Raw genomic sequence first — 24,227 nt, forward strand, 5'->3', positions numbered from 1 at the left:
TGCTGATTAGATATCACCTAGTTTTCACATTAAACAGATTCCCACTTGAGAAAGCAGCAAGGATGCAGTGAGGTTTATGTTTCCTGGTGTCAACCTGTATTATTTCAGTGGACATTGTAATGAGGATGCATCTTGCTGCCTTTCCAATGAAGCAAGTTTTAATCAGTAATAGGTGAAAAACCATTCCTACAAAGGTGTTAATCAGAGACTTGGCTTTGTGGACACTTTTCAGAGAGCAAATGTGTTAGCATAAAAATAAAGCCATAAAATGGAGAGCTGACTAATCACTCAATTGGATTTCTCTGCCTGCATAATTTTTTTTCTCTGCAACCCCATGCTAAATTGTGCTTCCTGTTTTTTATAAAATGACTTAATCAAATCTGACTCTGATTGCATCAGAGAAGGCCAGGTACCCTACACTATAAGAGGTGGTTTGAAATTTTGACTTGTCTACTTAAAGATCACCAAAATTTGATCATAAGGTCAATCACGTCCCCGGGTGGAATTGAACCACCAGCCTTTCGGTTAACAGCCGAATGCGCTAACCGATTGCGCCACAGAGACAACTTGCAAAAGCATGTACTGACAAAGGCTAAAAACCATTCATCTAGAAAGTTTCCTAGAAAAAGGTTAAAAAGGCAATAATCTGGAGAGTTTTGCAAGATTTTTCTTCCATTGACCAACGAAGAAACACATTGGTACTTTCACATGATGAGTGAGTACTTCAGGATCTCTGGCACTTACATGAGCAGCAGAGTGGCGCAGCGGAAGCGTGCTGGGCCCATAACCCAGAGGTCGGTGGATTGAAACCATCCTCTGCTATGTGCACTTATTTTTTTGTTAATTAAATTCTTCCAAACTGGAATTGATATTTTGACTCTTTTATTTTTACTTAAAGTACAATAACTTTTAACATTTTAATTTGTTTTAATAGTATATTGACAGCATTGTTTTCTTTCAGAAATCCACTTAATTTTCTTTACCCTATTACTGAAATGGTAATTGACAAAAACAAGCTACATTGTCACCAGAAGAGCAATGCAAAATGTACAATTGATATTTCAAAATCATCTTTCCATCTTGAATTTCAATGATGCATTGGGGCAACGATTTTGTGAGAAACATCTTCACCCTTAAAGAAAGATTTTCTTAACTTTTACCTGTGTGCTGATTAGATATCACCTGGTTTTCACATTAAACAGATTCCCACTTGAGAAAGCAGCAAGGATGCAGTGAGGTTTATGTTTCCTGGTGTCAACATGTATTATTTCAGTGGACATTGTAATGAGGATGCATCTTGCTGCCTTTCCAATGAAGCAAGTTTTAATCAGTAATAGGTGAAAAACCATTCCTACAAAGGTGTTAATCAGAGACTTGGCTTTGTGGACACTTTTCAGAGAGCAAATGTGTTAGCATAAAAATAAAGCCATAAAATGGAGAGCTGATTAATCACTCAATTGGATTTCTCTGCCTGCATAATTTTTTTTCTCTGCAACCCCATGCTAAATTGTGCTTCCTGTTTTTTATAAAATGACTTAATCAAATCTGACTGCATCAGAGAAGGCCTGGTACCCTACTCTATAAGAGGTGGTTTGAAATTTTGACTTGTCTACTTAAAGATCAGCAAAATTTGATCACAAGGTCAATTACGTCCCTGGGTGGTATTGAACCACCAGCCTTTCGGTTAACAGCCGAATGCGCTAACCGATTGCGCCACAAAGACAGCTTGCAAAAGCATGTACTGACAAAGGCTAAAAAGCATTCATCTAGAAAGTTTCCTAGAAAAAGGTTAAAAAGGCAATAATCTGGAGAGTTTTGCAAGATTTTTCTTCCATTGACCAACGAAGAAACACATTGGTACTTTCACATGATGAGTGAGTTCTTCAGGATCTCTGACACTTACATGAGCAGCAGAGTGGCGCAGCGGAAGCGTGCTGGGCCCATAACCCAGAGGTCGGTGGATCGAAACCATCCTTTGCTATGTGCACTTATTTTTTTGTTAATTAAATTCTTCCAAAACTGGAATTGATATTTTGACTCTTTTATTTTTACTTAAAGTACAATAACTTTTAACATTTTAATTTGTTTTAATGGTATATTGACAGCATTGTTTTCTTTCAGAAATCCACTTAATTTTCTTTACCCTATTACTGAAATGGTAATTGACAAAAACAAGCTACATTGTCACCAGAAGAGCAATGCAAAATGTACAATTGATATTTCAAAATCATCTTTCCATCTTGAATTTCAATGATGCATTGGGGCAACGATTTTGTGAGAAACATCTTCACCCTTAAAGAAAGATTTTCTTAACTTCTTACCTGTGTGCTGATTAGATATCACCTGGTTTTCACATTAAACAGATTCCCACGTGAGAAAGAAGCAAGGATGCAGTGAGGTTTATGTTTCCTGGTGTCAACCTGTATTATTTCAGTGGACATTGTAATGAGGATGCATCTTGCTGCCTTTTCAATGAAGCAAGTTTTAATCAGTAATAGGTGAAAAACCATTCCTACAAAGGTGTTAATCAGAGACTTGGCTTTGTGGACACTTTTCAGAGAGCAAATGTGTTAGCATAAAAATAAAGCCATAAAATGGAGAGCTGATTAATCACTCAATTGGATTTCTCTGCCTGCATATTTTTTTTTCTCTGCAACCCCAATGCTAAATTGTGCTTCCTGTTTTTTATAAAATGACTTAATCAAATCTGACTCTGATTGCATCAGAGAAGGCCAGGTACCTTACACCATAAAAGGTGGTTTGAAATTTTGACTTGTCTACTTAAAGATCACCAAAATTTGATCACAAGGTCAATTACGTCCCCGGGTGGGATTGAACCACCAACCTTTCGGTTAACAGCCGAATGTGCTAACCGATTGCGCCACAGAGACAGCTTGCAAAAGCATGTACTGACAAAGGCTAAAAAGCATTCATCTAGAAAGTTTCCTAGAAAAAGGTTAAAAAGGCAATAATCTGGAGAGTTTTGCAAGATTTTTCTTCCATTGACCAACGAAGAAACACATTGGTACTTTCACATGATGAGTGAGTTCTTCAGGATCTCTGACACTTACATGAGCAGCAGAGTGGCGCAGTGGAAGCGTGCTGGGCCCATAACCCAGAGGTCGGTGGATCGAAACCATCCTTTGCTATGTTAATTAAATTCTTCCAAAACTGGAATTGATATTTTGACTCTTTTATTTTTACTTAAAGTACAATAACTTTTAACATTTTAATTTGTTTTAATAGTATATTGACAGCATTGTTTTCTTTCAGAAATCCACTTAATTTTCTTTACCCTATTACTGAAATGGTAATTGATAAAAACAAGCTACATTGTCACCAGAAGAGCAATGCAAAATGTACAATTGATATTTCAAAATCATCTTTCCATCTTGAATTTCAATGATGCATTGGGGCAACGATTTTGTGAGAAACATCTTCACCCTTAAAGAAAGATTTTCTTAACTTCTTACCTGTGTGCTGATTAGATATCACCTGGTTTTCACATTAAACAGATTCCCACTTGAGAAAGCAGCAAGGATGCAGTGAGGTTTATGTTTCCTGGTGTCAACCTGTATTATTTCAGTGGACATTGTAATGAGGATGCATCTTGCTGCCTTTCCAATGAAGCAAGTTTTAATCAGTAATAGGTGAAAAACCATTCCTACAAAGATGTTAATCAGAGACTTGGCTTTGTGGACACTTTTCAGAGAGCAAATGTGTTAGCATAAAAATAAAGCCATAAAATGGAGAGCTGATTAATCACTCAATTGGATTTCTCTGCCTGCATAATTTTTTTTCTCTGCAACCCCATGCTAAATTGTGCTTCCTGTTTTTTATAAAATGACTTAATCAAATCTGACTCTGATTGCATCAGAGAAAGCCTGGTACCCTACACTATAAGAGGTGGTTTGAAATTTTGACTTGTCTACTTAAAGATCAGCAAAATTTGATCACAAGGTCAATTACATCCCTGGGTGGTATTGAACCACCAGCCTTTCGGTTAACAGCCAAATGCGCTAACCGATTGCGCCACAGAGACAGCTTGCAAAAGCATGTACTGACAAAGGCTAAAAAGCATTCATCTAGAAAGTTTCCTAGAAAAAGGTTAAAAAGGCAATAATCTGGAGAGTTTTGCAAGATTTTTCTTCCATTGACCAACGAAGAAACACATTGGTACTTTCACATGATGAGTGAGTTCTTCAGGATCTCTGACACTTACATGAGCAGCAGAGTGGCGCAGCGGAAGCGTGCTGGGCCCATAACCCAGAGGTCGGTGAATCGAAACCATCCTTTGCTATGTGCACTTATTTTTTTGTTAATTAAATTCTTCCAAAACTGGAATTGATATTTTGACTCTTTTATTTTTACTTAAAGTACAATAACTTTTAACATTTTAATTTGTTTTAATAGTATATTGACAGCATTGTTTTCTTTCAGAAATCCACTTAATTTTCTTTACCCTATTACTGAAATGGTAATTGACAAAAACAAGCTACATTGTCACCAGAAGAGCAATGCAAAATGTACAATTGATATTTCAAAATCATCTTTCCATCTTGAATTTCAATGATGCATTGGGGCAACGATTTTGTGAGAAACATCTTCACCCTTAAAGAAAGATTTTCTTAACTTCTTACCTGTGTGCTGATTAGATATCACCTGGTTTTCACATTAAACAGATTCCCACGTGAGAAAGCAGCAAGGATGCAGTGAGGTTTATGTTTCCTGGTGTCAACCTGTATTATTTCAGTGGACATTGTAATGAGGATGCATCTTGCTGCCTTTTCAATGAAGCAAGTTTTAATCAGTAATAGGTGAAAAACCATTCCTACAAAGGTGTTAATCAGAGACTTGGCTTTGTGGACACTTTTCAGAGAGCAAATGTGTTAGCATAAAAATAAAGCCATAAAATGGAGAGCTGATTAATCACTCAATTGGATTTCTCTGCCTGCATATTTTTTTTTTCTCTGCAACCCCAATGCTAAATTGTGCTTCCTGTTTTTTTATAAAATGACTTAATCAAATCTGACTCTGATTGCATCAGAGAAGGCCAGGTACCTTACAGCATAAAAGGTGGTTTGAAATTTTGACTTGTCTACTTAAAGATCACCAAAATTTGATCACAAGGTCAATTACGTCCCCGGGTGGGATTGAACCACCAACCTTTCGGTTAACAGCCGAATGCGCTAACCGATTGCGCCACAGAGACAGCTTGCAAAAGCATGTACTGACAAAGGCTAAAAAGCATTCATCTAGAAAGTTTCCTAGAAAAAGGTTAAAAAGGCAATAATCTGGAGAGTTTTGCAAGATTTTTCTTCCATTGACCAACGAAGAAACACATTGGTACTTTCACATGATGAGTGAGTACTTCAGGATCTCTGACACATGAGCAGCAGAGTGGCGCAGCGGAAGCGTGCTGGGCCCATAACCCAGAGGTCGGTGGATCGAAACCATCCTCTGCTATGTGCACTTATTTTTTTGTTAATTATATTCTTCCAAAACGGGAATTGATATTTTGACTCTTTTATTTTTACTTAAAGTACAATAACTTTTAACATTTTAATTTGTTTTAATAGTATATTGACAGCATTGTTTTCTTTCAGAAATCCACTTAATTTTCTTTACCCTATTACTGAAATGGTAATTGACAAAAACAAGCTACATTGTCACCAGAAGAGCAATGCAAAATGTACAATTAATATTTCAAAATCATCTTTCCATCTTGAATTTCAATGATGCATTGGGGCAACGATTTTGTGAGAAACATCTTCACCCTTAAAGAAAGATTTTCTTAACTTCTTACCTGTGTGCTGATTAGATATCACCTGGTTTTCACATTAAACAGATTCCCACTTGAGAAAGCAGCAAGGATGCAGTGAGGTTTATGTTTCCTGGTGTCAACCTGTATTATTTCAGTGGACATTGTAATGAGGATGCATCTTGCTGCCTTTCCAATGAAGCAAGTTTTAATCAGTAATAGGTGAAAAACCATTCCTACAAAGGTGTTAATCAGAGACTTGGCTTTGTGGACACTTTTCAGAGAGCAAATGTGTTAGCATAAAAATAAAGCCATAAAATGGAGAGCTGATTAATCACTCAATTGGATTTCTCTGCCTGCATAATTTTTTTTCTCTGCAACCCCATGCTAAATTGTGCTTCCTGTTTTTTATAAAATGACTTAATCAAATATGACTCTGATTGCATCAGAGAAGGCCAGGTACCCTACACTATAAGAGGTGGTTTGAAATGTTGACTTGTCTACTTAAAGATCAGCAAAATTTGATCACAAGGTCAATTACGTCCCTGGGTGGTATTGAACCACCAGCCTTTCGGTTAACAGCCGAATGCGCTAACCGATTGCACCACAGAGACAACTTGCAAAAGCATGTACTAACAAAGGCTAAAAAGCATTCATCTAGAAAGTTTCCTAGAAAAAGGTTAAAAAGGCAATAATCTGGAGAGTTTTGCAAGATTTTTCTTCCATTGACCAACGAAGAAACACATTGGTACTTTCACATGATGAGTGAGTACTTCAGGATCTCTGGCACTTACATGAGCAGCAGAGTGGCGCAGCGGAAGCGTGCTGGGCCCATAACCCAGAGGTCGGTGGATCGAAACCATCCTCTGCTATGTGCACTTATTTTTTTGTTAATTAAATTCTTCCAAAACTGGAATTGATATTTTGACTCTTTTATTTTTACTTAAAGTACAATAACTTTTAACATTTTAATTTGTTTTAATAGTATATTGACAGCATTGTTTTCTTTCAGAAATCCACTTAATTTTCTTTACCCTATTACTGAAATGGTAATTGACAAAAACAAGCTACATTGTCACCAGAAGAGCAATGCAAAATGTACAATTGATATTTCAAAATCATCTTTCCATCTTGAATTTCAATGATGCATTGGGGCAACGATTTTGTGAGAAACATCTTCACCCTTAAAGAAAGATTTTCTTAACTTCTTACCTGTGTGCTGATTAGATATCACCTGGTTTTCACATTAAACAGATTCCCACGTGAGAAAGCAGCAAGGATGCAGTGAGGTTTATGTTTCCTGGTGTCAACCTGTATTATTTCAGTGGACATTGTAATGAGGATGCATCTTGCTGCCTTTCCAATGAAGCAAGTTTTAATCAGTAATAGGTGAAAAACCATTCCTACAAAGGTGTTAATCAGAGACTTGGCTTTGTGGACACTTTTCAGAGAGCAAATGTGTTAGCATAAAAATAAAGCCATAAAATGGAGAGCTGATTAATCACTCAACTGGATTTCTCTGCCTGCATATTTTTTTTCTCTGCAACCCCAATGCTAAATTGTGCTTCCTGTTTTTTATAAAATGACTTAATCAAATCTGACTCTGATTGCATCAGAGAAGGCCAGGTACCCTACACTATAAGAGGTGGTTTGAAATGTTGACTTGTCTACTTAAAGATCAGCAAAATTTGATCACAAGGTCAATTACGTCCCTGGGTGGTATTGAACCACCAAACTTTCGGTTAACAGCCGAATGCGCTAACCGATTGCACCACAGAGACAACTTGCAAAAGCATGTACTAACAAAGGCTAAAAAGCATTCATCTAGAAAGTTTCCTAGAAAAAGGTTAAAAAGGCAATAATCTGGAGAGTTTTGCAAGATTTTTCTTCCATTGACCAACGAAGAAACACATTGGTACTTTCACATGATGAGTGAGTACTTCAGGATCTCTGGCACTTACATGAGCAGCAGAGTGGCGCAGCGGAAGCGTGCTGGGCCCATAACCCAGAGGTCGGTGGATCGAAACCATCCTCTGCTATGTGCACTTATTTTTTTGTTAATTAAATTCTTCCAAAACTGGAATTGATATTTTGACTCTTTTATTTTTACTTAAAGTACAATAACTTTTAACATTTTAATTTGTTTTAGTGTATTGACAGCATTGTTTTCTTTCAGAAATCCACTTAATTTTCTTTACCCTATTACTGAAATGGTAATTGATAAAAACAAGCTACATTGTCACCAGAAGAGCAATGCAAAATGTACAATTGATATTTCAAAATCATCTTTCCAGCTTGAATTTCAATGATGCATTGGGGCAACGATTTTGTGAGAAACATCTTCACCCTTAAAGAAAGATTTTCTTAACTTCTTACCTGTGTGCTGATTAGATATCACCTGGTTTTCACATTAAACAGATTCCCACTTGAGAAAGCAGCAAGGATGCAGTGAGGTTTATGTTTCCTGGTGTCAACCTGTATTATTTCAGTGGACATTGTAATGAGGATGCATCTTGCTGCCTTTCCAATGAAGCAAGTTTTAATCAGTAATAGGTGAAAAACCATTCCTACAAAGGTGTTAATCAGAGACTTGGCTTTGTGGACACTTTTCAGAGAGCAAATGTGTTAGCATAAAAATAAAGCCATAAAATGGAGAGCTGATTAATCACTCAATTGGATTTCTCTGCCTGCATAATTTTTTTTCTCTGCAACCCCATGCTAAATTGTGCTTCCTGTTTTTTATAAAATGACTTAATCAAATCTGACTCTGATTGCATCAGAGAAGGCCAGGTACCCTACACTATAAGAGGTGGTTTGAAATTTTGACTTGTCTACTTAAAGATCACCAAAATTTGATCACAAGGTCAATTACTTCCCCGGGTGGGATTGAACCACCAACCTTTCGGTTAACAGCCAAATGCGCTAACCGATTGTGCCACAGAGACAGCTTGCAAAAGCATGTACTGACAAAGGCTAAAAAGCATTAATCTAGAAAGTTTCCTAGAAAAAGGTTAAAAAGGCAATAATCTGGAGAGTTTTGCAAGATTTTTCTTCCATTGACCAACGAAGAAACACATTGGTACTTTCACATGATGAGTGAGTACTTCAGGATCTCTGGCACGTACATGAGCAGCAGAGTGGCGCAGCGGAAGCGTGCTGGGCCCATAACCCTGAGGTCGGTGGATCGAAACCATCCTCTGCTATGTGCACTTATTTTTTTGTTAATTAAATTCTTCCAAAACTGGAATTGATATTTTGACTCTTTTATTTTTACTTAAAGTACAATAACTTTTAACATTTTAATTTGTTTTAATAGTATATTGACAGCATTGTTTTCTTTCAGAAATCCACTTAATTTTCTTTACCCTATTACTGAAATGGTAATTGATAAAAACAAGCTACATTGTCACCAGAAGAGCAATGCAAAATGTACAATTGATATTTCAAAATCATCTTTCCATCTTGAATTTCAATGATGCATTGGGGCAACGATTTTGTGAGAAACATCTTCACCCTTAAAGAAAGATTTTCTTAACTTCTTACCTGTGTGCTGATTAGATATCACCTGGTTTTCACATTAAACAGATTCCCACTTGAGAAAGCAGCAAGGATGCAGTGAGGTTTATGTTTCCTGGTGTCAACCTGTATTATTTCAGTGGACATTGTAATGAGGATGCATCTTGCTGCCTTTCCAATGAAGCAAGTTTTAATCAGTAATAGGTGAAAAACCATTCCTACAAAGGTGTTAATCAGAGACTTGGCTTTGTGGACACTTTTCAGAGAGCAAATGTGTTAGCATAAAAATAAAGCCATAAAATGGAGAGCTGATTAATCACTCAATTGGATTTCTCTGCCTGCATAATTTTTTTTCTCTGCAACCCCATGCTAAATTGTGCTTCCTGTTTTTTATAAAATGACTTAATCAAATCTGACTCTGATTGCATCAGAGAAGGCCAGGTACCCTACACTATAAGAGGTGGTTTGAAATTTTGACTTGTCTACTTAAAGATCACCAAAATTTGATCACAAGGTCAATTACGTCCCCGGGTGGGATTGAACCACCAACCTTTCGGTTAACAGCCGAATGCGCTAACCGATTGCGCCACAGAGACAGCTTGCAAAAGCATGTACTGACAAAGGCTAAAAAGCATTCATCTAGAAAGTTTCCTAGAAAAAGTTTAAAAAGGCAATAATCTGGAGAGTTTTGCAAGATTTTTCTTCCATTGACCAACGAAGAAACACATTGGTACTTTCACATGATGAGTGAGTACTTCAGGATCTCTGGCACTTACATGAGCAGCAGAGTGGCGCAGCGGAACCGTGCTGGGCCCATAACCCAGAGGTCGGTGGATCGAAACCATCCTCTGCTATGTGCACTTATTTTTTTGTTAATTAAATTCTTCCAAAACTGGAATTGATATTTTGACTCTTTTATTTTTACTTAAAGTACAATAACTTTTAACATTTTAATTTGTTTTAATAGTATATTGACAGCATTGTTTTCTTTCAGAAATCCACTTAATTTTCTTTACCCTATTACTGAAATGGTAATTGACAAAAACAAGCTACATTGTCACCAGAAGAGCAATGCAAAATGTACAATTGATATTTCAAAATCATCTTTCCATCTTGAATTTCAATGATGCATTGGGGCAACGATTTTGTGAGAAACATCTTCACCCTTAAAGAAAGATTTTCTTAACTTCTTACCTGTGTGCTGATTAGATATCACCTGGTTTTCACATTAAACAGATTCCCACGTGAGAAAGCAGCAAGGATGCAGTGAGGTTTATGTTTCCTGGTGTCAACCTGTATTATTTCAGTGGACATTGTAATGAGGATGCATCTTGCTGCCTTTCCAATGAAGCAAGTTTTAATCAGTAATAGGTGAAAAACCATTCCTACAAAGGTGTTAATCAGAGACTTGGCTTTGTGGACACTTTTCAGAGAGCAAATGTGTTAGCATAAAAATAAAGCCATAAAATGGAGAGCTGATTAATCACTCAATTGGATTTCTCTGCCTGCATATTTTTTTTTCTCTGCAACCCCAATGCTAAATTGTGCTTCCTGTTTTTTATAAAATGACTTAATCAAATATGACTCTGATTGCATCAGAGAAGGCCAGGTACCTTACACCATAAAAGGTGGTTTGAAATTTTGACTTGTCTACTTAAAGATCAGCAAAATTTGATCACAAGGTCAATTACATCCCTGGGTGGGATTGAACCACCAAGCTTTCGGTTAACAGCCGAATGCGCTAACCGATTGCGCCACAGAGACAGCTTGCAAAAGCATGTACTGACAAAGGCTAAAAAGCATTCATCTAGAAAGTTTCCTAGAAAAAGGTTAAAAAGGCAATAATCTGGAGAGTTTTGCAAGATTTTTCTTCCATTGACCAACGAAGAAGCACATTGGTACTTTCACATGATGAGTGAGTACTTCAGGATCTCTGATACTTACATGAGCAGCAGAGTGGCGCAACGGAAGCGTGCTAGGCACATAACCCAGAGGTTGGTGGATCGAAACCATCCTCTGCTATGTGCACTTTTTTTTTTTGTTAATTAAATTCTTCCAAAACTGGAATTGATATTTTGACTCTTTTATTTTTACTTAAAGTACAATAACTTTTAACATTTTAATTTGTTTTAGTGTATTGACAGCATTGTTTTCTTTCAGAAATCCACTTAATTTTCTTTACCCTATTACTGAAATGGTAATTGACAAAAACAAGCTACATTGTCACCAGAAGAGCAATGCAAAATGTACAATTGATATTTCACAATCATCTTTCCAGCTTGAATTTCAATGATGCATTGGGGCAACGATTTTGTGAGAAACATCTTCACCCTTAAAGAAAGATTTTCTTAACTTCTTACCTGTGTGCTGATTAGATATCACCTGGTTTTCACATTAAACAGATTCCCACTTGAGAAAGCAGCAAGGATGCAGTGAGGTTTATGTTTCCTGGTGTCAACCTGTATTATTTCAGTGGACATTGTAATGAGGATGCATCTTGCTGCCTTTCCAATGAAGCAAGTTTTAATCAGTAATAGGTGAAAAACCATTCCTACAAAGGTGTTAATCAGAGACTTGGCTTTGTGGACACTTTTCAGAGAGCAAATGTGTTAGCATAAAAATAAAGCCATAAAATGGAGAGCTGATTAATCACTCAATTGGATTTCTCTGCCTGCATAATTTTTTTTCTCTTCAACCCCATGCTAAATTGTGCTTCCTGTTTTTTATAAAATGACTTAATCAAATCTGACTCTGATTGCATCAGAGAAGGCCAGGTACCCAACACTATAAGAGGTGGTTTGAAATTTTGACTTGTCTACTTAAAGATCACCAAAATTTGATCACAAGGTCAATTACGTCCCCGGGTGGGATTGAACCACCAACCTTTCGGTTAACAGCCGAATGCGCTAACCGATTGCGCCACAGAGACAGCTTGCAAAAGCATGTACTGACAAAGGCTAAAAAGCATTCATCTAGAAAGTTTCCTAGAAAAAGTTTAAAAAGGCAATAATCTGGAGAGTTTTGCAAGATTTTTCTTCCATTGACCAACGAAGAAACACATTGGTACTTTCATATGATGAGTGAGTACTTCAGGATCTCTGACACTTACATGAGCAGCAGAGTGGCGCAGCGGAAGCATGCTGGGCCCATAACCCAGAGGCCGGTGGATCGAAACCATCCTCTGCTATGTGCACTTATTTTTTTGTTAATTAAATTCTTCCAAAACTGGAATTGATATTTTGACTCTTTTATTTTTACTTAAAGTACAATAACTTTTAACATTTTAATTTGTTTTAATAGTATATTGACAGCATTGTTTTCTTTCAGAAATCCACTTAATTTTCTTTACCCTATTACTGAAATGGTAATTGACAAAAACAAGCTACATTGTCACCAGAAGAGCAATGCAAAATGTACAATTGATATTTCAAAATCATCTTTCCAGCTTGAATTTCAATGATGCATTGGGGCAACGATTTTGTGAGAAACATCTTCACCCTTAAAGAAAGATTTTCTTAACTTATTACCTGTGTGCTGATTAGATATCACCTGGTTTTCACATTAAACAGATTCCCACGTGAGAAAGCAGCAAGGATGCAGTGAGGTTTATGTTTCCTGGTGTCAACCTGTATTATTTCAGTGGACATTGTAATGAGGATGCATCTTGCTGCCTTTTCAATGAAGCAAGTTTTAATCAGTAATAGGTGAAAAACCATTCCTACAAAGGTGTTAATCAGAGACTTGGCTTTGTGGACACTTTTCAGAGAGCAAATGTGTTAGCATAAAAATAAAGCCATAAAATGGAGAGCTGATTAATCACTCAATTGGATTTCTCTGCCTGCATATTTTTTTTTCTCTGCAACCCCAATGCTAAATTGTGCTTCCTGTTTTTTATAAAATGACTTAATCAAATCTGACTCTGATTGCATCAGAGAAGGCCAGGTACCTTACACCATAAAAGGTGGTTTGAAATTTTGACTTGTCTACTTAAAGATCAGCAAAATTTGATCACAAGGTTAATTACGTCCCTGGGTGGTATTGAACCACCAGCCTTTCGGTTAACAGCCGAATGCGCTAACCGATTGCACCACAGAGACAACTTGCAAAAGCATGTACTAACAAAGGCTAAAAAGCATTCATCTAGAAAGTTTCCTAGAAAAAGGTTAAAAAGGCAATAATCTGGAGAGTTTTGCAAGATTTTTCTTCCATTGACCAACGAAGAAACACATTGGTACTTTCACATGATGAGTAAGTACTTCAGGATCTCTGGCACTTACATGAGCAGCAGAGTGGCGCAGCGGAAGCGTGCTGGGCCCATAACCCAGAGGGCGGTGGATCGAAACCATCCTCTGCTATGTGCACTTATTTTTTTGTTAATTAAATTCTTCCAAAACTGGAATTGATATTTTGACTCTTTTATTTTTACTTAAAGTACAATAACTTTTAACATTTTAATTTGTTTTAATAGTATATTGACAGCATTGTTTTTTTTTCAGAAATCCACTTAATTTTCTTTACCCTATTACTGAAATGGTAATTGACAAAAACAAGCTACATTGTCACCAGAAGAGCAATGCAAAATGTACAATTGATATTTCAAAATCATCTTTCCAGCTTGAATTTCAATGATGCATTGGGGCAACGATTTTGTGAGAAACATCTTCACCCTTAAAGAAAGATTTTCTTAACTTCTTACCTGTGTGCTGATTAGATATCACCTGGTTTTCACATTAAACAGATTCCCACGTGAGAAAGCAGCAAGGATGCAGTGAGGTTTATGTTTCCTGGTGTCAACCTGTATTATTTCAGTGGACATTGTAATGAGGATGCATCTTGCTGCCTTTTCAATGAAGCAAGTTTTAATTAGTAATAGGTGAAAAACCATTCCTACAAAGGTGTTAATCAGAGACATGGCTTTGTGGACACTTTTCAGAGAGCAAATGTGTTAGCATAAAAATAATGCCATAAAATGGAGAGCTGATTAATCACTCAATTGGATTTCTCTGCCTGCATATTTTTTTTTCTCTGCAACCCCAATGCTAAATTGTGCTTCCTGTTTTTTATAAAATGACTTAATCAAATCTGACTCTGATTGCATCAGAGTAGGCCAGGTTCCTTACACCATAAAAGGTGGTTTGGAATTTTGACTTGTCTACTTAAAGATCAGCAAAATTTGATCACAAGGTCAATTACGTCCCCGGGTGGGATTGAACCACCAACCTTTCGGTTAACAGCCGAATGCGCTAACCGATTGCGCCACAGAGACAGCTTGCAAAAGCATGTACTGACAAAGGCTAAAAAGCATTCATCTAGAAAGTTTCCTAGAAAAAGGTTAAAAAGGCAATAATCTGGAGAGTTTTGCAAGATTTTTCTTCCATTGACCAACGAAGAAACACATTGGTACTTTCACATGATGAGTGAGTACTTCAGGATCTCTGGCACTTACATGAGCAGCAGAGTGGCGCAGCGGAAGCGTGCTGGGCCCATAACCCAGAGGTCGGTGGATCGAAACCATCCTCTGCTATGTGCACTTATTTTTTTGTTAATTAAATTCTTCCAAAACTGGAATTGATATTTTGACTCTTTTATTTTTACTTAAAGTACAATAACTTTTAACATTTTAATTTGTTTTAATAGTATATTGACAGCATTGTTTTCTTTCAGAAATCCACTTAATTTTCTTTACCCTATTACTGAAATGGTAATTGACAAAAACAAGCTACATTGTCACCAGAAGAGCAATGCAAAATGTACAATTGATATTTCAAAATCATCTTTCCATCTTGAATTTCAATGATGCATTGGGGCAACGATTTTGTGAGAAACATCTTCACCCTCAAAGAAAGATTTTCTTAACTTCTTACCTGTGTGCTGATTAGATATCACCTGGTTTTCACATTAAACAGATTCCCACGTGAGAAAGCAGCAAGGATGCAGTGAGGTTTATGTTTCCTGGTGTCAACCTGTATTATTTCAGTGGACATTGTAATGAGGATGCATCTTGCTGCCTTTCCAATGAAGCAAGTTTTAATCAGTAATAGGTGAAAAACCATTCCTACAAAGGTGTTAATCAGAGACTTGGCTTTGTGGACACTTTTCAGAGAGCAAATGTGTTAGCATAAAAATAAAGCCATAAAATGGAGAGCTGATTAATCACTCAATTGGATTTCTCTGCCTGCATATTTTTTTTTCTCTGCAACCCCAATGCTAAATTGTGCTTCCTGTTTTTTATAAAATGACTTAATCAAATATGACTCTGATTGCATCAGAGAAGGCCAGGTACCTTACACCATAAAAGGTGGTTTGAAATTTTGACTTGTCTACTTAAAGATCAGCAAAATTTGATCACAAGGTCAATTACATCCCTGGGTGGGATTGAACCACCAAGCTTTCGGTTAACAGCCGAATGCGCTAACCGATTGCGCCACAGAGACAGCTTGCAAAAGCATGTACTGACAAAGGCTAAAAAGCATTCATCTAGAAAGTTTCCTAGAAAAAGGTTAAAAAGGCAATAATCTGGAGAGTTTTGCAAGATTTTTCTTCCATTGACCAACGAAGAAACACATTGGTACTTTCACATGATGAGTGAGTACTTCAGGATCTCTGACACTTACATGAGCAGCAGAGTGGCGCAACGGAAGCGTGCTGGGCACATAACCCAGAGATTGGTGGATCGAAACCATCCTCTGCTATGTGCACTTATTTTTTTTGTTAATTAAATTCTTCCAAAACTGGAATTGATATTTTGACTCTTTTATTTTTACTTAAAGTACAATAACTTTTAACATTTTAATTTGTTTTAGTGTATTGACAGCATTGTTTTCTTTCAGAAATCCACTTAATTTTCTTTACCCTATTACTGAAATGGTAATTGACAAAAACAAGCTACATTGTCACCAGAAGAGCAATGCAAAATGTACAATTGATATTTCAAAATCATCTTTCCATCTTGAATTTCAATGATGCATTGGGGCAACGATTTTGTGAGAAACATCTTCACCCTTAAAGAAAGATTTTCTTAACTTCTTACCTGTGTGCTGATTAGATATCACCTGGTTTTCACATTAAACAGATTCCCACTTGAGAAAGCAGCAAGGATGCAGTGAGGTTTATGTTTCCTGGTGTCAACCTGTATTATTTCAATGGACATTGTAATGAGGATGCATCTTGCTGCCTTTCCAATGAAGCAAGTTTTAATCAGTAATAGGTGAAAAACCATTCCTACAAAGGTGTTAATCAGAGACTTGGCTTTGTGGACACTTTTCAGAGAGCAAATGTGTTAGCATAAAAATAAAGCCATAAAATGGAGAGCTGATTAATCACTCAATTGGATTTCTCTGCCTGCATAATTTTTTTTCTCTGCAACCCCAATGCTAAATTGTGCTTCCTGTTTTTTATAAAATGACTTAATCAAATATGACTCTGATTGCATCAGAGAAGGCCAGGTACCCTACACCATAAAAGGTGGTTTGAAATTTTGACTTGTCTACTTAAAGATCACCAAAATCTGATCACAAGGTCAATTACGTCCCTGGGTGGGATTGAACCACCAACCTTTCGGTTAACAGCCGAATGCGCTAACCGATTGCGCCACAGAGACAGCTTGCAAAAGCATGTACTGACAAAGGCTAAAAAGCATTCATCTAGAAAGTTTCCTAGAAAAAGGTTAAAAAGGCAATAATCTGGAGAGTTTTGCAAGATTTTTCTTCCATTGACCAACGAAGAAACACATTGGTACTTTCACATGATGAGTGAGTACTTCAGGATCTCTGACACTTACATGAGCAGCAGAGTGGCGCAGCGTAAGCGTGCTGGGCCCATAACCCAGAGGTTGGTGGATCGAAACCATCCTCTGCTATGTGCACTTTTTTTTTTTGTTAATTAAATTCTTCCAAAACTGGAATTGATATTTTGACTCTTTTATTTTTACTTAAAGTACAATAACTTTTAACATTTTAATTTGTTTTAGTGTATTGACAGCATTGTTTTCTTTCAGAAATCCACTTAATTTTCTTTACCCTATTACTGAAATGGTAATTGACAAAAACAAGCTACATTGTCACCAGAAGAGCAATGCAAAATGTACAATTGATATTTCAAAATCATATTTCCAGCTTGAATTTCAATGATGCATTGGGGCAACGATTTTGTGAGAAACATCTTCACCCTTAAAGAAAGATTTTCTTAACTTCTTACCTGTGTGCTGATTAGATATCACCTGGTTTTCACATTAAACAGATTCCCACTTGAGAAAGCAGCAAGGATGCAGTGAGGTTTATGTTTCCTGGTGTCAACCTGTATTATTTCAATGGACATTGTAATGAGGATGCATCTTGCTGCCTTTCCAATGAAGCAAGTTTTAATCAGTAATAGGTGAAAAACCATTCCTACAAAGGTGTTAATCAGAGACTTGGCTTTGTGGACACTTTTCAGAGAGCAAATGTGTTAGCATAAAAATAAAGCAATAAAATGGAGAGCTGATTAATCACTCAATTGGATTTCTCTGCCTGCATAATTTTTTTTCTCTGCAACCCCATGCTAAATTGTGCTTCCTGTTTTTTATAAAATGACTTAATCAAATCTGACTGTGATTGCATCAGAGAAGGCCAGGTACCCTACACTATAAGAGGTGGTTTGAAATTTTGACTTGTCTACTTAAAGATCACCCAAATTTGATCACAAGGTCAATTACGTCCCCGGGTGGGATTGAACCACCAACCTTTTGGTTAACAGCCGAATGCGCTAACCGATTGTGCCACAGAGACAGCTTGCAAAAGCATGTACTGACAAAGGCTAAAAAGCATTCATCTAGAAAGTTTCCTAGAAAAAGTTTAAAAAGGCAATAATCTGGAGAGTTTTGCAAGATTTTTCTTCCATTGACCAACGAAGAAACACATTGGTACTTTCACATGATGAGTGTGTACTTCAGGATCTCTGACACTTACATGAGCAGCAGAGTGGCGCAGCGGAAGCGTGCTGGGCCCATAACCCAGAGGTCGGTGGATCGAAACCATCCTCTGCTATGTGCACTTATTTTTTTGTTAATTAAATTCTTCCAAAACTGGAATTGATATTTTGACTCTTTTATTTTTACTTAAAGTACAATAACTTTTAACATTTTAATTTGTTTTAATAGTATATTGACAGCATTGTTTTCTTTCAGAAATCCACTTAATTTTCTTTACCCTATTACTGAAATGGTAATTGACAAAAACAAGCTACATTGTCACCAGAAGAGCAATGCAAAATGTACAATTGATATTTCAAAATCATCTTTCCATCTTGAATTTCAATGATGCATTGGGGCAACGATTTTGTGAGAAACATCTTCACCCTTAAAGAAAGATTTTCTTAACTTCTTACCTGTGTGCTGATTAGATATCACCTGGTTTTCACATTAAACAGATTCCCACGTGAGAAAGCAGCAAGGATGCAGTGAGGTTTATGTTTCCTGGTGTCAACCTGTATTATTTCAGTGGACATTGTAATGAGGATGCATCTTGCTGCCTTTCCAATGAAGCAAGTTTTAATCAGTAATAGGTGAAAAACCATTCCTACAAAGGTGTTAATTTTCAGAGAGCAAATGTGTTAGCATAAAAATAAAGCCATAAAATGGAGAGCTGATTAATCACTCAATTGGATTTCTCTGCCTGCACAATTTTTTTTCTCTGCAACCCCATGCTAAATTGTGCTTCCTGTTTTTTATAAAATGACTTAATCAAATCTGACTCTGATTGCATCAGAGAAGGCCAGGTACCCTACACTATAAGAGGTGGTTTGAAATTTTGACTTGTCTACTTAAAGATCACCAAAACTTGATCACACGGTCAGTTACGTCCCTGGGTGGGATTGAACCACCAACCTTTTGGTTAACAGCCGAATGCGCTAACCGATTGCGCCACAGAGACAGCTTGCAAAAGCATGTACTGACAAAGGCTAAAAAGCATTCATCTAGAAAGTTTCCTAGAAAAAGGTTAAAAAGGCAATAATCTGGAGAGTTTTGCAAGATTTTTCTTCCATTGACCAACGAAGAAACACATTGGTACTTTCACATGATGAGTGAGTACTTCAGGGTCTCTAACACTAACATGAGCAGCAGAGTGGCTCAGCGGAAGCGTGCTGGGCCCATAACCTAGAGGTCGATGGATCGAAACTATGCTCTGCTATGTGCACTTATTTTTTTGTTAATTAAATTCTTCCAAAACTGGGATTGATATTTGACTCTTTTATTTTTACTTAAAGTACAATAACTTTTAACATTTTAATTTGTTTTAATAGTATATTGACAGCATTGTTTTCTTTCAGAAATCCACTTAATTTTCTTTACCCTATTACTGAAATGGTAATTGACAAAAACAAGCTACATTGTCACCAGAAGAGCAATGCAAAATGTACAATTGATATTTCAAAATCATCTTTCCAGCTTGAATTTCAATGATGAATTGGGGCAACGATTTTGTGAGAAACATCTTCACACTTAAAGAAAGATTTTCTTAACTTATTACCTGTGTGCTGATTAGATATCACCTGGTTTTCACATTAAACAGATTCCCACTTGAGAAAGCAGCAAGGATGCAGTGAGGTTTATGTTTCCTGGTGTCAACCTGTATTCTTTCAGTGGACATTGTAATGAGGATGCATCTTGCTGCCTTTCCAATGAAGCAAGTTTTAATCAGTAATAGGTGAAAAACCATTCCTACAAAGGTGTTAATCAGAGACTTGGCTTTGTGGACACTTTTCAGAGAGCAAATGTGTTAGCATAAAAATAAAGCCATAAAATGGAGAGCTGATTAATCACTCAATTGGATTTCTCTGCCTGCATATTTTTTTTTCTCTGCAACCCCATGCTAAATTGTGCTTCCTGTTTTTTATAAAATGACTTAATCAAATCTGACTCTGATTGCATCAGAGAAGGCCAGGTACCCTACACTATAAGAGGTGGTTTGAAATTTTGACTTGTCTACTTAAAGATCACCAAAATTTGATCACACGTTCAGTTACATCCCTCGATGGAATTGAACCACCAACCTTTCGGTTAACAGCTCAATGCGCTAACCGATTGCGCCACAGATACAGCTTGCAAAAATATGTACTGACAAAGGCTAAAAAGCATTCATCTAGAAAGTTTCCTAGAAAAAGGTTAAAAAGGCAATAATCTGGAGAGTTTTGCAAGATTTTTCTTCCATTGACCAACGAAGAAACACATTGGTACTTTCACATGATGAGTGAGTACTTCAGGATCTCTTACATTTACATGAGCAGCAGAGTGGCGCAGCGGAAGCGTGCTGGACCCATAACCCAGAGGTCGATGGATCGAAACCATCCCCTGCTATGTGCATTTCTTATTTTGTTAATTAAATTCTTCCAAAACTGGGATTGATATTTTGACTCTTTTATTTTTACTTAAAGTACAATAACTTTTAACATTTTAATTTGTTTTAATAGTATATTGACAGCATTGTTTTCTTTCAGAAATCCACTTAATTTTCTTTACCCTATTACTGAAATGGTAATTGACAAAAACAAGCTACATTGTCACCAGAAGAGCAATGCAAAATGTACAATTGATATTTCAAAATCATCTTTCCAGCTTGAATTTCAATGATGCATTGGGGCAACGATTTTGTGAGAAACATCTTCACCCTTAAATAAAGATTTTCTTAACTTCTTACCTGTGTGCTGATTAGATATCACCTGGTTTTCACATTAAACAGATTCCCACTTGAGAAAGCAGCAAGGATGCAGTGAGGTTTATGTTTCCTGGTGTCAACCTGTATTATTTCAGTGGACATTGTAATGAGGATGCATCTTGCTGCCTTTCCAATGAAGCAAGTTTTAATCAGTAATAGGTGAAAAACCATTCCTACAAAGGTGTTAATCAGAGACTTGGCTTTGTGGACACTTTTCAGAGAGCAAATGTGTTAGCATAAAAATAAAGCCATAAAATGGAGAGCTGATTAATCACTCAATTGGATTTCTCTGCCTGCATAATTTTTTTTCTCTGCAACCCCATGCTAAATTGTGCTTCCTGTTTTTTATAAAATGACTTAATCAAATCTGACTCTGATTGCATCAGAGAAGGCCAGGTACCCTACACTATAAGAGGTGGTTTGAAATTTTGACTTGTCTACTTAAAGATCACCAAAATTTAATCACACGGTCAGTTACGTCCCTGGGTGGGATTGAACCACCAACCTTTCGGTTAACAGCCAAATGCGCTAACCGATTGCGCCACAGAGACAGCTTGCAAAAGCATGTACTGACAAAGGCTAAAAAGCATTCATCTAGAAAGTTTCCTAGAAAAAGGTTAAAAAGGCAATAATCTGGAGAGTTTTGCAAGATTTTTCTTCCATTGACCAACGAAGAAACACATTGGTACTTTCACATGATGAGTGAGTACTTCAGGATCTCCTACACTTACATGAGCAGCAGAGTGGCGCAGCGGAAGCGTGCTGGGCCCATAACCCAGAGGTCGATGGATCGAAACCATCCTCTGCTATGTGCATTTCTTATTTTGTTAATTAAATTCTTCCAAAACTGGGATTGATATTTTGACTCTTTTATTTTTACTTAAAGTACAATAACTTTTAACATTTTAATTTGTTTTAATAGTATATTGACAGCATTGTTTTCTTTCAGAAATCCACTTAATTTTCTTTACCCTATTACTGAAATGGTAATTGACAAAAACAAGCTACATTGTCACCAGAAGAGCAATGCAAAATGTACAATTGATATTTCAAAATCATCTTTCCAGCTTGAATTTCAATGATGCATTGGGGCAACGATTTTGTGAGAAACATCTTCACCCTTAAATAAAGATTTTCTTAACTTCTTACCTGTGTGCTGATTAGATATCACCTGGTTTTCACATTAAACAGATTCCCACTTGAGAAAGCAGCAAGGATGCAGTGAGGTTTATGTTTCCTGGTGTCAACCTGTATTATTTCAGTGGACATTGTAATGAGGATGCATCTTGCTGCCTTTCCAATGAAGCAAGTTTTAATCAGTAATAGGTGAAAAACCATTCCTACAAAGGTGTTAATTTTCAGAGAGCAAATGTGTTAGCATAAAAATAAAGCCATAAAATGGAGAGCTGATTAATCACTCAATTGGATTTCTCTGCCTGCATAATTTTTTTCTCTGCAACCCCATGCTAAATTGTGCTTCCTGTTTTTTATAAAATGACTTAATCAAATCTGACTCTGATTGCATCAGAGAAGGCCAGGTACCCTACACTATAAGAGGTGGTTTGAAATTTTGACTTGTCTACTTAAAGATCACCAAAACTTGATCACACGGTCAGTAACGTCCCTGGGTGGGATTGAACCACCAACCTTTCGGTTAACAGCCGAATGCGCTAAACGATTGCGCCACAGAGACAGCTTGCAAAAGCATGTACTGACAAAGGCTAAAAAGCATTCATCTAGAAAGTTTCCTAGAAAAAGGTTAAAAAGGCAATAATCTGGAGAGTTTTGCAAGATTTTTCTTCCATTGACCAAGGAAGAAACACATTGGTACTTTCACATGATGAGTGAGTACTTCAGGATCTATTACACTTACATGAGCAGCAGAGTGGCGCAGCGGAAGCGTGCTGGGCCCATAACCTAGAGATCGATGGATCGAAACCATCCTCTGCTATGTGCACTTATTTTTTTGTTAATTAAATTCTTCCAAAACTGGGATTGATATTTTGACACTTTTATTTTTACTTAAAGTACAATAACTTTTAACATTTTAATTTGTTTTAATAGTATATTGACAGCATTGTTTTCTTTCAGAAATCCACTTAATTTTCTTTACCCTATTACTGAAATGGTAATTGACAAAAACAAGCTACATTGTCACCAGAAGAGCAATGCAAAATGTACAATTGATATTTCAAAATCATCTTTCCAGCTTGAATTTCGATGATGAATTGGGGCAACGATTTTGTGAGAAACATCTTCACCCTTAAAGAAAGATTTTCTTAACTTCTTACCTGTGTGCTGATTAGATATCACCTGGTTTTCACATTAAACAGATTCCCACTTGAGAAAGCAGCAAGGATGCAGTGAGGTTTATGTTTCCTGGTGTCAACCTGTATTATTTCAATGGACATTGTAATGAGGATGCATCTTGCTGCCTTTCCAATGAAGCAAGTTTTAATCAGTAATAGGTGAAAAACCATTCCTACAAAGGTGTTAATCAGAGACTTGGCTTTGTGGACACTTTTCAGAGAGCAAATGTGTTAGCATAAAAATAAAGCCATAAAATGGAGAGCTGATTAATCACTCAATTGGATTTCTCTGCCTGCATAATTTTTTTTCTCTGCAACCCCATGCTAAATTGTGCTTCCTGTTTTTTATAAAATGACTTAATCAAATCTGACTCTGATTGCATCAGAGAAGGCCAGGTACCCTACACTATAAGAGGTGGTTTGAAATTTTGACTTGTCTACTTAAAGATCACCCAAATTTGATCACAAGGTTAATTACGTCCCCGGGTGGGATTGAACCACCAACCTTTCGGTTAACAGCCGAATGCGCTAACCGATTGTGCTACAGAGACAGCTTGCAAAAGCATGTACTGACAAAGGCTAAAAAGCATTCATCTAGAAAGTTTCCTAGAAAAAGTTTAAAAAGGCAATAATCTGGAGAGTTTTGCAAGATTTTTCTTCCATTGACCAACGAAGAAACACATTGGTACTTTCACATGATGAGTGTGTACTTCAGGATCTCTGACACTTACATGAGCAGCAGAGTGGCGCAGCGGAAGCGTGCTGGGCCCATAACCCAGAGGTCGGTGGATCGAAACCATCCTCTGCTATGTGCACTTATTTTTTTGTTAATTAAATTCTTCCAAAACTGGAATTGATATTTTGACTCTTTTATTTTTACTTAAAGTACAATAACTTTTAACATTTTAATTTGTTTTAATAGTATATTGACAGCATTGTTTTCTTTCAGAA

General features: G+C 36.8%; 16 non-coding genes across 16 annotated transcripts; 2 read left to right on the forward strand and 14 right to left on the reverse strand.

Annotated features, from left to right (window-relative positions):
* Positions 1–490: 490 nt before the first annotated feature.
* On the reverse strand, positions 491–564 carry TRNAN-GUU (transfer RNA asparagine (anticodon GUU)). Its single transcript has one exon. It is a non-coding gene; the product is annotated as a tRNA-Asn (tRNA).
* A 1,085-nt stretch (positions 565–1,649) lies between these two features.
* TRNAN-GUU (transfer RNA asparagine (anticodon GUU)) lies at positions 1,650–1,723 on the reverse strand. The gene has a single exon. It is a non-coding gene; the product is annotated as a tRNA-Asn (tRNA).
* Positions 1,724–2,817: 1,094 nt separating this feature from the next.
* On the reverse strand, positions 2,818–2,891 carry TRNAN-GUU (transfer RNA asparagine (anticodon GUU)). Its single transcript has one exon. It is a non-coding gene; the product is annotated as a tRNA-Asn (tRNA).
* A 186-nt stretch (positions 2,892–3,077) lies between these two features.
* On the forward strand, positions 3,078–3,149 carry TRNAM-CAU (transfer RNA methionine (anticodon CAU)). Its single transcript has one exon. It is a non-coding gene; the product is annotated as a tRNA-Met (tRNA).
* Positions 3,150–5,138: 1,989 nt separating this feature from the next.
* Positions 5,139–5,212, reverse strand: TRNAN-GUU (transfer RNA asparagine (anticodon GUU)). The gene has a single exon. It is a non-coding gene; the product is annotated as a tRNA-Asn (tRNA).
* A 1,089-nt stretch (positions 5,213–6,301) lies between these two features.
* TRNAN-GUU (transfer RNA asparagine (anticodon GUU)) lies at positions 6,302–6,375 on the reverse strand. Its single transcript has one exon. It is a non-coding gene; the product is annotated as a tRNA-Asn (tRNA).
* Positions 6,376–9,799: 3,424 nt separating this feature from the next.
* On the reverse strand, positions 9,800–9,873 carry TRNAN-GUU (transfer RNA asparagine (anticodon GUU)). The gene has a single exon. It is a non-coding gene; the product is annotated as a tRNA-Asn (tRNA).
* Positions 9,874–12,132: 2,259 nt separating this feature from the next.
* Positions 12,133–12,206, reverse strand: TRNAN-GUU (transfer RNA asparagine (anticodon GUU)). Its single transcript has one exon. It is a non-coding gene; the product is annotated as a tRNA-Asn (tRNA).
* A 1,094-nt stretch (positions 12,207–13,300) lies between these two features.
* On the reverse strand, positions 13,301–13,374 carry TRNAN-GUU (transfer RNA asparagine (anticodon GUU)). The gene has a single exon. It is a non-coding gene; the product is annotated as a tRNA-Asn (tRNA).
* Positions 13,375–14,469: 1,095 nt separating this feature from the next.
* On the reverse strand, positions 14,470–14,543 carry TRNAN-GUU (transfer RNA asparagine (anticodon GUU)). Its single transcript has one exon. It is a non-coding gene; the product is annotated as a tRNA-Asn (tRNA).
* A 2,260-nt stretch (positions 14,544–16,803) lies between these two features.
* Positions 16,804–16,877, reverse strand: TRNAN-GUU (transfer RNA asparagine (anticodon GUU)). The gene has a single exon. It is a non-coding gene; the product is annotated as a tRNA-Asn (tRNA).
* Positions 16,878–19,111: 2,234 nt separating this feature from the next.
* Positions 19,112–19,185, reverse strand: TRNAN-GUU (transfer RNA asparagine (anticodon GUU)). The gene has a single exon. It is a non-coding gene; the product is annotated as a tRNA-Asn (tRNA).
* Positions 19,186–21,444: 2,259 nt separating this feature from the next.
* On the reverse strand, positions 21,445–21,518 carry TRNAN-GUU (transfer RNA asparagine (anticodon GUU)). The gene has a single exon. It is a non-coding gene; the product is annotated as a tRNA-Asn (tRNA).
* A 186-nt stretch (positions 21,519–21,704) lies between these two features.
* On the forward strand, positions 21,705–21,776 carry TRNAM-CAU (transfer RNA methionine (anticodon CAU)). Its single transcript has one exon. It is a non-coding gene; the product is annotated as a tRNA-Met (tRNA).
* An 810-nt stretch (positions 21,777–22,586) lies between these two features.
* On the reverse strand, positions 22,587–22,660 carry TRNAN-GUU (transfer RNA asparagine (anticodon GUU)). The gene has a single exon. It is a non-coding gene; the product is annotated as a tRNA-Asn (tRNA).
* A 1,093-nt stretch (positions 22,661–23,753) lies between these two features.
* TRNAN-GUU (transfer RNA asparagine (anticodon GUU)) lies at positions 23,754–23,827 on the reverse strand. The gene has a single exon. It is a non-coding gene; the product is annotated as a tRNA-Asn (tRNA).
* Between the last annotated feature and the right edge of the window lie 400 nt (positions 23,828–24,227).

Source organism: Pseudophryne corroboree, chromosome 4 (assembly GCF_028390025.1).
Source record: "Pseudophryne corroboree isolate aPseCor3 chromosome 4, aPseCor3.hap2, whole genome shotgun sequence".
Taxonomy (NCBI): Eukaryota; Metazoa; Chordata; class Amphibia; order Anura; family Myobatrachidae; genus Pseudophryne; species Pseudophryne corroboree.